The sequence below is a fragment of the Aquila chrysaetos genome, chromosome 9, assembly GCF_900496995.4.
Source record: "Aquila chrysaetos chrysaetos chromosome 9, bAquChr1.4, whole genome shotgun sequence".
NCBI classification, from domain to species: domain Eukaryota; kingdom Metazoa; phylum Chordata; class Aves; order Accipitriformes; family Accipitridae; genus Aquila; species Aquila chrysaetos.
The window spans coordinates 44328630-44344840 of NC_044012.1; the positions used below are offsets into that span (position 1 = coordinate 44328630).

General features: G+C 46.3%; 1 long non-coding RNA gene across 1 annotated transcript in view; it reads left to right on the top strand.

Annotated features, from left to right (window-relative positions):
• Positions 1-542: 542 nt before the first annotated feature.
• Positions 543-16211, top strand: part of LOC115346603 — a 62232-nt gene continuing 46563 nt past the window's right edge. Inside the window, exons 1-2 of the long non-coding RNA XR_003925178.1 lie at positions 543-821; positions 2411-2563. This is a non-coding gene — a long non-coding RNA (uncharacterized LOC115346603). The remainder of the gene's footprint in view (positions 822-2410; positions 2564-16211) is intronic.

The window sequence follows — 16211 nt, forward strand, 5'->3', positions numbered from 1 at the left end:
TGCTTATCTGTGGAATTCTTACAGGTTACCTCGATTTTAGATTAAAGCTTCTCATTAGCAAGCTGCTAATTGAAGATGCACTTTCTCCTCTCTGTGAAGTGCTCTTGCTTTCTTTCCCAGAGACCAAAACCGCCCCCTCGCCCCTCTGGCGGGATCTGCCTGTTCACCTCAGGGACAGAGATTGCACCTGACCCTTGCAGGCACAGCCCACCGGATCAGCACCAGAGGATTCACCTGCGGACAGCAGAACAGGGAGCACGGGAGTTACACAAAGGGTTCCCGGGAGGGCTAGCTCGCCAGGAAGCCGCAGGCCAGCCCCCAACGAGCCGCAGCTGAGGCTCGCCTCACCCGCCGCCATGACACCCTCTTCACCCGCAGCGTGCCCCACCCAACAGCCCAGAACCTTCCCCCGCAGGCACAGCATCAGCCAATCAGCTGCCGCCAATCAGAGCTGCGCATGCGCTACCCAATCCCAGCGCTGCTCTCAGGAGGAGGCGGAGGCCCGGGGAGGCTGTGGCGGGAAGGTCGGTCTTGCTGTCTCGCCGCTGGCCGGGGCGGCAGCGAGCTGGGGGCGGGGGGAGCCGATTCCAGCCCCTGCCTGGCGTTTCCCGGATCCCTCCGATTCCCGTGGGTCGGTAAGGGGATAGGAAAACCCTGATGCTTCCCAGCCAGCGTCGTCTCGAAGAGCACGGTCTCCCGCTGCCGTCGTGGCTGCCTGCGGTGGGACGTGCTGAGGGATGAAAGCCCGCCTGGGCGTCTCATACCAAGGCGGGACCTGAGTGAATTTGCCGCTGCTGGGAGCCGCCCGAGACGCCGACCAGGTACTTGCCGAAGCCGGTTTGCCTCTTCAGGGTGGGAGGTGTCTCCTCCAGGATCCGCCCGGGAATCCCCTCAGGTACCTGCTGTGCTGAAAGCGGCACCAGTCTGAGGTAGCAGCTGGCAGTCCTTCTCTGTAGAGACCCCAGACATCATGCTTCCTTCAGGAGGAAGCTCCAGCTGCATTTAGCCACCTGGGACTCCCCCCTGGCAGAAACCAAAAGCGGTTTGCCTCTGGTGGGAAGAAGTCCCTGTGCCAGGTGGTTGTCTGGGTCTCCTCCAGGCTAGCAGCACAAATCGACTTGCCTCATCTGGGGGGGAGCTGGCATCCCAGTTGTACACCAGGAACTCCTCAGAGGTAGTTCCACAAGTTGTTTTGCATCCTCGGGGATGAAGTGTTCACCCTCTGCGTCTGCAAAGTACTTACACCAGTTCGCAGCCTGGTTTCTCACTGTAGAGATGTAGACTCCAATGAAGAGTCACTGCCCAGGGTTTTTTTGCTTCTGATTGCAGGTAGCTGACTAGGGTGCTTAGGAGCCAGCTGCCTGAGCTGTTTTTTTGTTGGCATAAAGGTAGCTCCATTTCTGAGGGGCTGTCCAGAACGCTGCCAAAGGGACCCCCAAGTAGATTTGTGTCTGCATGAAATTCCTCCTATGAAGCTGCTGAGGGTTTCTCCCAGGTAGAAACTCAGCATAGCTTTCCTCCCCTGGAGCGTAGATCCCATTGCAGGAAACAGCCCACTTGACCTCCCAGGCAGTTGCCAGAGTTTTTTAGATGGAACTGCATTCCCAGGTAGGAGCCTGAGACTCCTAAAAGGTACCTACCCAAAAGCTTTATCCCAGAGACAATCTGTGATGTTTGACAACTGCTGGTAGGCTCTCAGAGGCATAAATACTTGAAGAGACCTTGTATCCTGAGTCTGTCTTTCCAGCCTGGGCCCACAGTGAACTATGCAGGGGTGCTGCCATGCCCACTAGTCTCTCTTGGATAAATCTCAGTCTGTCCCTTTGTCACCTGCTCCCTTGGCTGGGGCGCTGCAGAGATGGAAGACGTTGCCCAGTGGGCACATCTAGTGGAGCTGTTTGTAATTCTTCTGCATGTCTTTGCCCAGGGGTTCCTGAGAAGCTGTGCTGCTACGGTATGCAGCTGCCCAGGGTGCAGTTGTAGGTTTTTTTGAAGAAGGGTGAGGCACTTCCCTTGAGGATTGGCTTTGAAAGGCAATATTCTGGAGGTTGTTGTGCCCTTGTTGTTGACCAGTCTTGCTTGGGCCTCTTTGGTAGAGGCTTTCCATGCCAATGTGTCTAGTCATTTTGTGCTTTTCAAGAGCACTTCCTTGCTGATTGCCCCACTGGGGAGTGATGTGCTTCCAGCTGCCCAGGGAAAGCAGAGTCCACCGTTCTTCTAGAGAGGGCAACGATCCCCTAATGTCTGTTTCAAAGAGATCTCTTATTTCTCTGGTGATTCCCCACGTCACTGGAAATTAGACTGCAGATTCACAGCACAGGCATCTGCAGTATAATTACAGGGATAAGTCTGGTGTTAGGAGTCTGCAATGGGTGTAACACTGTAGTGACACAATGTTTTCTGCTTTCAGGAAAATGTCTGAGGTCAGATCTTGGTGCTGGTGGCATGTGGCGGTGACCTAGACGGCAGCAAGTACCCTGTGTGCAGCACACTGATCAAAATAGCCCTCATCGCTTGAAGCTCAGCTGTGCTGGTGGACGTTTGCCACTTGAAGTGAAGCTATGTAAGTTAGCTATAAATGAGGTCAGGGGACTAAAAGCAGTCTAGGTTTTGGACCACCAGGTAGGTAGGCCAGTCAAATACCTTGGAAGTTTTTAAGGCTATTATGGGAAACATTAGATATAAGCCATGTGGATTTTCTTGGTGATTGTCTTCTGAAAGATAACAAACAACCTAACAGATGCAATTTTTAAAGCTTAGAGAACAGCAGTTTCATTGTCTGGAAACAGCTCCTTTTCTGACTCTCAAACATGTTATTTTTACGCCTAAGCCACCCTGTCTGCATATGTATCTGGAAACGATGTCCACAACTTATATGTGCCACAGAGCACCTGGAGCACTGAGGCTGTTGCACACCCCCACCCCAATACCACACAAAGTGTTGGCAAGCTTCACTAGTGTCTTATAGATACGCCTGATGCCAGAACATTTTTATTACTCCATATACTTCTATTCCAAAATATCAAATAAATCACTACAAGGTCAATTAATTTTATTCTATTAACAGAAATGTGTGCCCTGTCTTAGAGATAAAACATTTCTCTCTTGCATCTGAGGTCCTACCCTTTTTTCTGCTGTCAAGTACTCTTATGCATATATCATGGAAGTTAAGAAAACTAGTAGCTAGGTCTCTCAAGAGCCTAATTGCTTTTTATTCCTAATCCTTCACAAGCTTTATTGCTAAAAGCCTTAATTAAACAAGAAATACCTTAACATGTTTAGCACAGTGCTACATGAGGGAGCTCTACAGAAGCTAATTTACTCTTCTGAGAAACCAAGCAGCTTCTGGTACCTGTGTTAGCTCAGCGGTTTTACACTGCACTGGACTGTGTAATATAGACATTACGTGTAAACATGTGCAAGGGTAGTGGAAACAACTGAAGGTCCCTGTTAAAACAAGTGTGAACTTACAAGTGCAGTGTAGATGTATGTTTGGGGGATGACAATGGCTTTGTAAAAGAGAACCTCCCTCTTGAGAGCAGAAACTCTCACAAATTTCTGGGGATGTTATTGTCTTTCACTAACAAAGGGTGAGCTTTTGTCCTTCAAGCGGAGCTGTTAGAAGATGAGAAACATGGGCTCTGTTCTTGAGCCTTCCACTTCTCTCGGGGTCGCATCCATCTGATGTGTCTTACTTTCCCCATCTGTAAAACAGAGCTGAGGATGCTGCATTTTGCTTCTGCAGCACTGAGAGAGAGATGGAGTGGTTAAGAGCTGCCCTTATTCTAACAAATAGGAAATACCCACTTTGTAGAGCTGGAGCGTTGGAGATGGCCAAAAACAAAGGATGGAAACGTAGTCATAGTGTGCTTGTGCTCCTAGGAAACTGAGGAATCTTGCAGATGGTTGTGATGGATGTGGCTCATGTGCTCAAGGTTTTGTTGATCAAAATTCAGGTCAGGAAATAATTTTCCTCTGTGACTGATGGGGAACCTTGTTAATTTTTGTTTGCCTATTTGTTTGGCTTTCTGCATCTGGGATTAAGATGTTGGACATACCTTTGGCCTCCCCTTTCTTTTCCTAGTGGACACAACCGCTTTGTGGTCTTCGAGTTTCTCTTCTTGGGTGTGTTACATGGTGTTGTGAATTGCGTGCTCCCTGGATATCTATTATGTGATACCCTGAAATTGTAGCTCTGGCAGTCTTGGTTGTTTTCCTGCCCTACCTTTCTCACAGATTTTTTTTTTTTTTTTTTTGTTTGTGTGTGGATGATGCACCATACATATGAAATGAAGGAAGCCTGAAATTCAGGCCTCTGAGCATCTCCAAACACAAAAAGATGAGCAGACCTGAGGATGCTTGTTATTCCTCTCTGGCCTTCCCTTGCTCATCACCATGGGACAGCTTAGACTCCAGTCTAACAACTTGCTTTGCTTAAAACGGTTTTTGCCAGACTTCAAGAAAAGTGGTCACAGTTCATGGACTTGCTTTGAGTTTGGGCTCCAATGCCTGCTATTCAGAAGGCTTTCAAACATTTCTGAAGTTGTGCCATGTCCCTTCAGAGTCTGACAGCTGTATTAATGTAATTATCCCCACCAGGTCGACTGTAACTAGCAGCCAGAGCTTGATTGGGTTAGTTAGCAGCTCAAGCAGAGTGAAAGGCCAGAGCTCTGAAATCAATTAATGGCAGTCAAGATCAAATTGAAAAGTAATATTATTGCCTTCTCCTTCTGGGGAGTCAGGGCTGTGCAAGGTGGGGTCTGCATGTCATACACAATTACTTCAAGGCTGAGAGCTGCAAGTCAACTCATTAATTTTTCTCCTCGCTTTGCTGAAAAGATCCAGACACTTTTGCAGTTGGGATTGGCTCAGAGCACACAGCTTACAAAATTAAAGGAAGCAGAACTGCAGTATTTTGGATGCTTCTCTGATGCCAGTAATAGTGCAGTAGGATGCAGTAAGCATCAGTGAATGCTGCTCATGTTTGGCTGCTGTGCTCACCTGTACTTTTGCATCATGAGAAAGCAGCACAAAAGATAATATTTCAGTGACCAAAGAGATGTTTTTTACATGAGTGTGCAAGCAGCTCTGTGACTTCTTTACAGGCCACAAGCACCATGTGCGTGACATGGGACTGTGCAGTTACCTTACTGTAATTCCAGGTATAAATCAGGGTGGCAGGCAGAGACTATGGCCAAACAGTAATGCAAAAAACTCCACAAAACCCCAACCAAATTTTCAAATGTGACTGCAGACTTGCATGCCTCAGCACTCAGACAGAGACCTTGTTACCTTGACAGAGACAATGTTTGTCAGAAGCCAACCCATATCTCTACAAAACAGGCAGTTTTGCATGTTCCCTGTTTAACTGCAGTCACTTCTGAAATCATAAGTCACTCTTGAAAACTGGAGCCAAGAAAGCCAAATAGCTTTTTTGAAGTTTAGGGCAAGCTTTAGCCATTTCAATGCATGAAACTGAGTGAATGGAGCCTATATGAACAATAGATGTGAAAAACACAGCCACCTTCTCTACTCTTGGAATGTAAGGAAAGAGGTGGCAAATCCTTCAGATGTGTCCATTAGTGAAAATTATTCCACAAATTCATCACCTCCTCTAATTCCTATTTATCAGCCACCAGCAGTTTTCCAAACCACTTGCCATTCTGAGCTACATCAGTGAGCTGTGGCTGGTCAGATAAGCTGGCTGGTGGTGGCTTTCTCCCTGACCGGATGGCTGCACAAGCACTTCCAGCATAGATACCCCTATTTGATGCAGTTGAATATACAGCCTCATGAATATTTAAGTGGGTGATTTGAAAATTCACTTTTGTGTGCACTTGGGTGCTCATCTGAATGTTCTTAAAAAGCAAACAGCAAAGGGGACCCAGCACACTCCACAGCACTGGTATTTCCTGCAGAAATTAGAGACTCAGAAATAATTTCACTTGTCCTTTTAGCACAAGGACGCCAGGTGACAGCATCCTGGGGCTGTCATATCCCAGAGCTTTGTGCAGCTGTTTCTCTGCCCAGTGCTGCCCTCCTGGCCATCTCCTTGTGGGCTCATTCTCATGGCAACACATTCTACATTGTAAGGAATGAAAACCCACCAGGACTTGCCTGGAAGATGCAGTTCTTGGAGCGTTTGCTGACTGCCCAATACTTGCTCTACTTACTGCACATACGTTCACTTGAACCACAAAAACCCTTGTGCTTCCAGAATTCCCAGACTAAGGGGAGATTTCACCTGTATGTGTGTGTATTAGTATAAGTGAGCTGCTGTGCCAGCCAGAAAGGGGCTGTGTTTTTCTAGACTGCTTTCCTGTGTTACTCAGGGAGGGCAAATTAAGACATAGGCTTAGTTCCAGTGTTCAGCCAAAGTGGAGAGCATGCAAATAATCACTGTTCTAATTAGTCTAATAACTTCAGAGATAGCAGAGTTTTCCCCAGGAACTTTTGCTCAGTCGCTTGGCAAAGTAAATGTGTGCCTAATTCAGGTCTCCGTGGCAGATCAGCTGAGCAAGTACATCCCTAGGAGATGTTGGGAAAGCCGAGGGGAAGCGGGATGGCCTCCCATCTGAGCACACCCAGTACCATGAGGGGCTCATGTGGAGGCTTGTACCCTCTCTGCTGCTTGGCATGAAAAAGCACTGTCTTTTGGGGTCCAATAGAAATTAAAGCCATGTGGTCAAGACCATTTAACTCTCCCCTCTCCAGCAAGGGTGTAAAGGGGATTTAAAGAAAGAGAACTTACTTGCGTAGATAAGGAAGAAACACTAAAATATCAGCATGCTTGATGAATCAGCAGTGGATAACACTGTGCTGCACTTGCACCGATCTTCCAACCCTGCTCCCATATCTGTGTGTGCTTTCCAAGGTGACTGGTCCCTCCCCTCCTACCCTGGTTGTGCTCTGCTAGCTCTATATAGGGCTCTGGAGAGTTTGGTCCTTGGTTTCTGCTGCACCTTAAAAGGTGTTCCATTTCCAGAAGCTTTCCAACCTATCACTTCTAAAGGGACAGCCTGATTCTGCGCCCATCATCAGGCACCACAGGGCTGGGTCCAGACTCCTGCTCACAGCAGCCTTAACACAACCAGCTTTCGCAGCTGCAATACTGTCGTGAATCCAGTGCTACTGGCTGTCCAGCACAGCTTGTCCTTACAGTGGTCCACATTTGCAGAGGCACTCGGGGAACATAAAACTATTGCTTTGTGTTTACTGCAAGAGAAAAAACACTTAGCATGACATCTCTTTCCTTTCTCCCTTGCTTGGAGGCCCTGCTGCCTTGAGGGGTTCTTTATCTCATACATGTCAAACACAGCTCTTTTGCCACTCGGGACTGCAAGCGTGGGGCACTGACTTTTAGCAGTATTTCATCAAAAGGTGACACTCCGCAATGCCTCTTACATCACATACAAATGATTCCCATCTGCCCTCCATCAGGTAGCACTATAGTCCCTCCTCTGTCCACCTGGGCTGTCAGAAAGTCACATTTTTTGAGCTGCAGATCTGCCTGGTTTCACCACAGCTCTGCAGTCATGGGCAGATCCTGATTTTGCTTCCTCCTTCCTACTCCAGGGGCATGGGCAGCATGTGGAGGGACTGTCAGTCTAAGCTGACCAAAGAGCTCTGGGAAATGGAGAAATGGTTTTATGAGAAAGAAGGAAATAGAGAAGTTGTTTCTCCCTTGAGAAATTTGGGCTAGATCCGTTTTTCCACTCTGCCACTTGTTTTGACAAGATATATTTTCAACACATGCCACATTGGGTTTGGGTTTTTCTTTTTTTTCCTTCCTCCCTTTCATGAAGAATATGAAGTGTGATTTTTGCCCTTTTTCCCCCTTTTCTACTTTGTAACTTTACAAATGTTTCCAATTCATGAAAGTGACACTGTGACAAATTCACTTTTCTTTTTCAGCTCTGTCACTTTTCCAAAGTTAAGAAAGTTTCAAGAAGCTGCAAGTGGAAAAAGGGGGAAAATGAAAGGAAAGGGCAAAGAAAAAATTACTGATTTTTCTTGCATTCATGTGTAAAACCAAGAAAATATAAGCTTCCCGTCCCTTTACAGCTCGATGTTTGAGATTGGTGGGACAAAAGCCCCTCTGAACAAGCTGTCTGGGACTGCTGAGGTTATGTTTTGCCTTGGCCAGGTCCCATAGCCTCTATCACCACTTGCTGCCACTGTGCTCAGATCAGGGATCAGCGTACAGCTGCCACTGGGGCTTAGCAGGGAAGCAGCAACTAAGAGCTGGAAGACAGAAAGGAGCATCTTCTCATCAGCTTGCAGTTGGCCCTGACTCGGTGAGCAAACAGTCAGCAGGGGCCAATCAGCAACTCTACATTTATTTCTCCTGCACCATCAAATGTTTCCATTATTCTGCCCCAATGCGAAATCAGCCAAGTCACCTGAAATCACTGATGACTGGAGCAGATTAGGAACATGCACAGGGTCAGGAACTGCCAAGATGCAGTTTAAAAAGCTCCTTATCACCTCTCAGCTCACTCTTTTTTTGCAGGCAGTCCAAGCAGCATAGGGGAGGCAGAATGAGCTTGCCTGGAGATGCTGAGTCTCCACTGGTTTTATGTTTCTGGGTGGCTTCCAAGATGTACCGGAGGGGCTCCAGCAGGAACACCTGCCAGACATCCCAGAAATTAGAGACCACAGCCCAACTGAGAGCATGGATGTACCCTGCCAAGGTATCAGTCCCTGCAGGGCTGCTTCCCTGTTTCTAGAGAGGTTTGTCTTACAGTGTTGTGCAGCCATTCTCCCTCCTGAAATGCTGCCAGTTTGGGGCTGTCACTGTGATAATTTTTTCGTCATGCAAATCGGCCCTCTTGCCTGCCTGTCTTGCCTGTCGTTCTTGTCTTTCTCTCATTTGGCTGCCTGCTGTATCTATGCACTGGAGACTCTTGCAAAGAAACCCTTCACACCCACCAATTTAATAATCCCCTTGAATATGGAGTGGATTCTGCCTGGGCAGCCTTGCAGATCTGCTTATGAATAAATTAGCTCTGCTTTGTGAGACTAAATACATCTGCACGCTCTGGAAACATTCGTAATTACATTTGAAACGTAATCATATGTTAGAGATGTGAGTGTGTTTGTTGCCATTGTGATTTATTTTTCTCTTTTTCATAAAAAAAATGGACTATTTTCTATCCTGCCTAAGTTGATGACTGGTAGTGAGAGTCTCACTGGTGTTTGGTAAGGTCATGGTGGTTCCTGGAAGACAATATCTCTTCCTCTTAACTCTGCTGAGAACAGTGTTCCCCTGGCCTTGTCCCCAGCAGAGAGCTGTGGTAGTGAGCCCTATAGCTAACAGTACAACCATGCATACACAGGCTTCCTAGGGCCTCTGCTTCCTCCATCAATCTGTGCTCTTTCCTCTGATGGCATGCACTTATGTTTTCCCTGTGCATGGTGATCAGTCCTGTATCTACTCCCTTGTACGCTGAGACCTCAGGGCCAGGGGTACTGCTTGATGCAAAATTCTTCCTGGGGTCTCCTAACAGTGGGGCAAAGCTGATGGCTCCTCTGCTGTACAGCAAGCCTGGTGAGCAGAGCCTCACCTGGCCAACCCCTCAGTCCCCGTTTGTGTCTTCTGCTTGTCCTCTGCAAAGATGAGTCTTGAACTGGCAGGAAGGGGTAGCTTCCAGTCACTTTACCTTCCTAAACGGCTCTTTGCTTTCTTCCCTGCTTGCTCTTGTTGGTTTGTGGTATCAGGGAGCAGCGTCTTATGCTGAGTCCCACTTTGGGTTGAGTTGTTTTGTTTCTGCTTCAGAGACCTGTGAATTTTCTTGAGTTCCAGGCCAGTGATCAAAGTTGTAGCAAGGATTTGGCCTTGGAGCCTTTCTAATTTGCATGAGTGTTCTAACTACTGTGCCATTAGTAATTCCACAGTACAAACTTTTCTCAGTGCAAAAATGCTATCTCAGACCTGAGAAAACAATGGCAATTTTGCTGAAGCTGATATGCCCCCCAAAAATGTTGATTTAAAGAAGTGAGCATTATCCAGTAGAGGAATGTTCCAGCAAAAAATGGATGTGCTTTAATGCAGCATGTTCACACCTTGCACATCAGACCTATTCTGTCCCTATTTCAGCTCATCAGCTACAGATGCGGTCATTACTGAGTGTCCTCCAGAACCAACTCACATATCTAGAGCCATGAGCTGACCTGCCCAAGCAGTTTCTGCTTCTGAGAGTGAACAAGTCTGCTCAGGTGCTTTCCACAGGCCAGACTTGACAGTTCATGAACTGCAAAATCTCCTCATGCTGCCTGTGATATAAAGTGCACTCGTTATATCCTTCCATGTGTGCACACAATGCTTCTACTTGGAAACCCTCTGCATGGTAACTTTCCCGGCCCTCTCAGACTTGCAGCGCAGTGCTGGAGTTGCAGTAACATGTGCTGCAGTCACTTGGGTGCACTTAGCAATTTCCTCTCTCTGTGGTGCTTCCTACTGATTTACAATCAATGCTCTTCCCAAAGGCAGCTCGTTAAATTGCTCTGCTCCAAGGAGGGGCTCGTAGATTTCCTTGCCTAGCAGAGCACAGTGTTCTCCTGAGTTTGCCAGGATTCTAGGAGCAAATGCTGCAGCCTGCCTTAATGCTGGCCTGTGGCCTTCTGCTGTGATATGTAGCTGCTACTGTTCCTCAGGTCTGTATCACTTTTGGGGTGTTGCCTCAAATAGAGTTGTCTTTACTATATGTGGGCTTTTGATCATCTTGGAAAGTGTCCTGGATGCTGAATCTTAAGAGCTCACAAACATCAGGAAAATATTTACAGAATGTGGGGCACGCATACTTGTTGGGATGTCTGTATACCCTTGCTTTAGGCATTTTGTCAACAGCTTTTAATTTCTAAGAGAGCTTAGGTGTATCAATACAGTTCCTTCACAAGTTCAGCCTACCTGCACCCAGCCTCATGCTTGGATCTAGCCACTAGTCCAGGAGTTGCTACACCTGGGGTTCATAGTTCTGGGTGGCATCTACTGTCATTACTACCCCTACAGTACCACTCTCCTCAGTGTCAGTCTTGACTGCTGAAGACCTGGACCATGACAAGACAGGCTTGGTACTTTGCCATTGGCAGGTAGAAAGTAATTACTCTCACCACATGGTTTTCTTAAGTCTTCTTCCTGTACTTCCATACTCTCCTGTAAATGATTCACTTTATTCTTGTCACCAGTTATCAGCTGCAGCCAATGCAAATTCCAGCTACAGGAGAAGACTGTATTTTCATCTTGCTCTGCGAGATTAATCTTACTGAAGAAATGGTTCCGGAATTACACCTGCTTAATAAAAAATAACTTCCTGATGCAAGAAGAACAGTCTAACACAGAAATTTTTGGCAAGGAAGGGTGTCCAGTTTTCTGTCTTACACTTTGGAACTAGTGATTTTTCTATACACCACTGCTCCAGACTTGGTGGAGCAATTAGTGTGGGGCTCCAACAGACTCTGAATCCAGACTTCATCTTGCGTCCATCTAGAACAGTCAGGAGTGAAATCATGTTGGTCCACCTACTTGATTAGAAAGCCTCACAGTTCCTGTGAGCTGCCTTTGCGTGGCGACCTGAGGATGGGACTCACCCCACTAAGTACAGATGTCTCCTAGGGAGTCACTCTGGCCAGCGGAGACATGGTAAGAGCTGCGGGCTTTGGAGCTCATCCTAAAGGAGGCATCTGAAACAGTTGGCTCGCGTCGTAAAAATGCCTGTTTCCCTCCTTGATCTCAAGGCAGTCAACAGACTAGTTTAGCTGTCTTCCTGACAGACAGTTTAAATTAGGAGAAATTAATCCCATCCTGAGCACCCACGATGCAGATCATTTCCTCTGTCTCTATTCAAGATAAAATCTCCAATAAATGCTCTTTCCATGTTGAATACTGATCACCCCAGGCTCTTCTACCCCTTGCACACAAAGCCTCTGAGCACTGGAGACCCAGCTCCTGACCTACAACATGCCTCCCGTTAGTCTGAATCACTCAGCCAAGGCATTGGACCCTGCCCATGCCATACACCTGTGTCCCAATCTGCTTTGCATGACGTGGGGTTCTTGCTCAGATCATTTGACAGGTGGTTTTGCATTGAGGGTTTTGGAGGGTTATTCAGCTGCTGGATGATTCATGCCGTTGAGTCTCTGGTAGGTGGTCTGTCCAGCCTGTCTGAACATCACAGGTGGAGATCTTTCTTCCTTTCTCCCTTTGGTTCATCACAGGCTCCCATTCTTCCTGCCAGTTGTGCTTGTGTTTATAAAGTCTTGCTCATTTTCAGATGCTAAATGCTAGATTATGATCTCAGTGTGACTCCACTGCAGGGGAGTAACTCTGACACTACTACTGTGGTGTAACAGACACCAGCCAGGATTAGACTGAGTATGTGGCCATGGAAGTAGAGCAAGCAAAGAGAATCACTGTAAGGAAAACACCACAGAAGAGGAAAAAAAAAAAAGAAAGAAAGGAATGTAATAAAGAAAGGCACCAAACCATTTTAATTTATCAAAAGCAAACATGTTTGTCCTCCTGTTTGTTGAAGCAGGTCATGAATTATGATTGGAAAACAGACAAACACAGTAACTAAAGGCACATTAGTTGTTCTTTCATTTCTATTTATGAATGTGTATTGGAAGAGAAACATGATAGGAAAAATAATGAATATGTGATATTTTTCTTTTTTAAATTAATGGTTATGTATTTCAGTGGGGATCATCTATCTTGGTCTGGCCTGCTGCGTACAGGAGCAGGGTACCTCACAGCTGACCTTCCACTGCTCCACCATAGCAGAGCTATAAAACTTGTTTCCATGGAGTGGGAAACTGAGACACAGTAATGTCAAGGGTTATATATTTGTGGTGAATGGAGTTCAGTCCAGTTGGTGGCCGGTCACAAGTGGTGTTCCCCAGGGCTCAGTTTTGGGGCCAGTTCTCTTTTATATCTTTATCAATGGTCTGGATGATGGGATCGAGTGCACCCTCAGTAAGTTTGTGGATGACACCAAGTTGGGTGGGAGTGTTGATCAGCTCCAGGGTAGGAAGGCTCTACAGAGGGATCTGGACAGGCTGGATCGATGGGCCAAGGCCAACTGTATGAGGTTCAACACGGCTCAGTGTTGGGTCCTGCACATGGGTCACAGCAGCCCTGTGCAATGCTACAGGCTTGGGGAAGAGTGGCTGGAAAACTGCCTGGCAGAAAAGGACCTGGGGGTGTTGGTTGACAGCCAGCTGAATATGAGCCGGCAGTGTGCCCAGGTGGCCAAGAAGGCCAACGACATCCCGGCCTGTATCAGAAATAGTGTGGCCAGCAGGAGCAGGGCAGTGATCGTCCCCCTGTACTCAGCACTGGTGAGGCTGCACCTTGAATAACGTGTTCAGTTTTGGGCCCCTCACTACAAGAAAGACATTGAGGTGCTGGAGCGTGTCCAGAGAAGGGCAACGAAGCTGGTGAAGGGTCTCGAGCACAAGTCTTATGAGGAGCGGCTGAGGGAACTGGGGTTGTTTAGCCTGGAGAAAAGGAGGCTGAGGGGAGACCTTATCGCGCTCTACAACTACCTGAAAGGAGGTTGTAGCCAGGTGGGGGTCGGTCTCTTGTCCCAAGTAACAAGTGATAGGACGAGAGGAAACGGCCTCAAGTTGTGCCAAGGGTGGTTTATTTTGGATATTAGGAAAAATTTATTCACTGAAAGGGTTGTCAAGCATTGGAACAGGCTGCCCAGGGAAGTGGTTGAGTCACCATTCCTGGAGGTATTTAAAAGACATGTAGATGTGTCACTTAGGGACATGGTTTAGTGGTGGACTTGGCAGTGCTAGGTTAACAGTTGGACTTGATGATCTTAAAGGTCTTTTCCAACCTAAACGGTTCTATGATTTTATGATTCCTTTTACCTCGTTTTACCCATTTAGCAACTCAGCAGCTAGGTCAGATTATTTGCTCACATCCCTTTGTGGTCTCTGGAAAAGATATGGCTCTTTAATGAGTCTTGCTTGAATCTCTTTGTCCAGGGTTATAGGAGATATTTTTGATGTGGAGAAGAAATGCACTCATGCTGCTGAATATCATGCTAATTTCCTAACCACTAAAACATCTTTCCCTACACATCACCTCAAGGATGATGAGGCCCTGCAGAGCTTTGTTTCTGTAACGGGTGACTGAGACCATGCCCCTGTGGTGGTACAGAAGGGATATGCACAGACATCCCTGAGGGGGAGATGACAGCACAATGTCGAGATGAACCAGTATGTGGATGTTTGGGGAATCTGGGATGAGGAGCAGAAAGCAAGGAGCAGCAAACTGACAATGTTGATGTCACTTCCTGGCTCAGCCATGTCGCTGAAATAGGAAGAGGTGGTGGGTAGCATCCATCCGATGGTGTTTGCTGCCTCCTCTGTGGGCCATGGATCAGTCTCTCCAGGTACATCCCAGAGCCTGACTTCACATCATCCTAGTGGAATAATAACCCTGTGGAGGCCAGCATGGTCCTTACAGCTCAGCAAGAAAGGGCAGGTGAAAATAGGTGAGATGGCAAAGTAGCTGGAGGGAGGAAGGGCAGGACACCTATGCACACCTAAGACCTCTAAAGGCTCAAGAGGAAAAACAACCACTCCTCTTTCTTTGTCCTCTTTCTTTAACACCAGCATCTCTTCATACATCTTGGATGCAGCCAATGCTGCGACATCACAGAGCTTTCCAAGTGGGATCAAGCGGCAGCCAGGAAGCAATGGATATGTGTCCAAGTATTCAGCATTGTGGGCTTGCCTGGTGACTGTAGAGGATCAGAATGGGAAGGAGGAAGGCAATGAAGAATGGGGTAAGAACTGGGAGATGAGCAAGCACGCAAAGGAGAACAAGGGAAAATGCAGAAGGGAGAGAGGAGGAGAAATGCAGAAGACAGAGAGGATACTTGCTTTTCTGACTGCACATGAGATGTGTGGGAGGATGAGTAATGTGCCATGGTATGGAAATGCAGGGGCTTAATGCAAATTTGAAGTGCAAATACAATAATGACAAAAGTTAAAGAAAAAATAGAGTTTTTCATGTAAAACTGATGTTTCTTCATAAACCTTTATTTATCTTAAAAAATGAAGAGCAATATCTGAGCCATGTAAGAGCGTTTATTACCTTGGAAGGTGAAGGCAGGAGAATGTGTAGTTCCCTGGCTGGTTATTCATATAAATTGCATTCAGATTAGTACTGAGCCCACCTAATGTGTTAGTTCTACAATCCCAAACAAGCATTAGCCTTGCACTTGTTTTAAAAATGAGCATATCCTGAAGCCCTGATGCCTACAGAACTACAGAGAAAAAAATCAGTCTTACGGCATGTCAGGCTTTGTCTACTGTTGGAAACAGGGCTATATATATATTTAAGACAAAAAGCAAGTGTATATGTGATTAAGAATTTGGGTTGTTCCGTGCTATGATTCTGGTGGCTTTCAAACCTCTATTTGTCACTGATATTGGACTAGGGTAGACAGAAAAGTTGTCCATATGTAATATAAAGAATAAGATCAATTCTCCTGTCTGACCTACGTCACTGTCTTGTCCGATTTTATGTACTCCCCAGCTAGCTCAAGTTTTTGAGCTGTCCTTCAGGTCCCAGCTAGGGATTACCTGTCTCTGCTACCATCTGTAAAACAGGTGTCTGATGCCTACTCAAAAAATTCAAACAAATCAGGGAAATAACAGCAAAAAAAAAACCAACCCCAATAATATTTTACTAAACCATTTTCAAGGTTACAAAGTCAAGCACTCAAAAATTAGGAAGCTTCAGATTTAAGGATATCTCTAAAATCTTCATTTAGTCTTCCTGTGTGTATGCATTGTAATACAGTCTTAAATATGTGATCAATTCTTCTCTTTAGACAAAATCCCTGCCTCATTCAGTGCACAGAATAGACTTGCTCGCTGAAAGAGCAACTCTTCAATATTTCATTTAGTCTCATCATTTAGTGTGTGGCTCAATGCATTATTTACTGCATACAGCACTGAATACAGAATTATTAATTTCTTACCAGGTTTTTCTCTTGTGCTTCGCCATAGAATCTTCCTTCTTTACAAAATTTAATGAATATATCTTCACAATACAGCTGAGGGGTGAATCGGTACTAATGCCTTCATTTTATCAAGGGGGAAGTGATACACACATAAGTATTGAAGTAAAAATAATCCAAAGTGTCAACTAGTGTTTGGTTTACATTTTGATTCTCTGACATGACTTT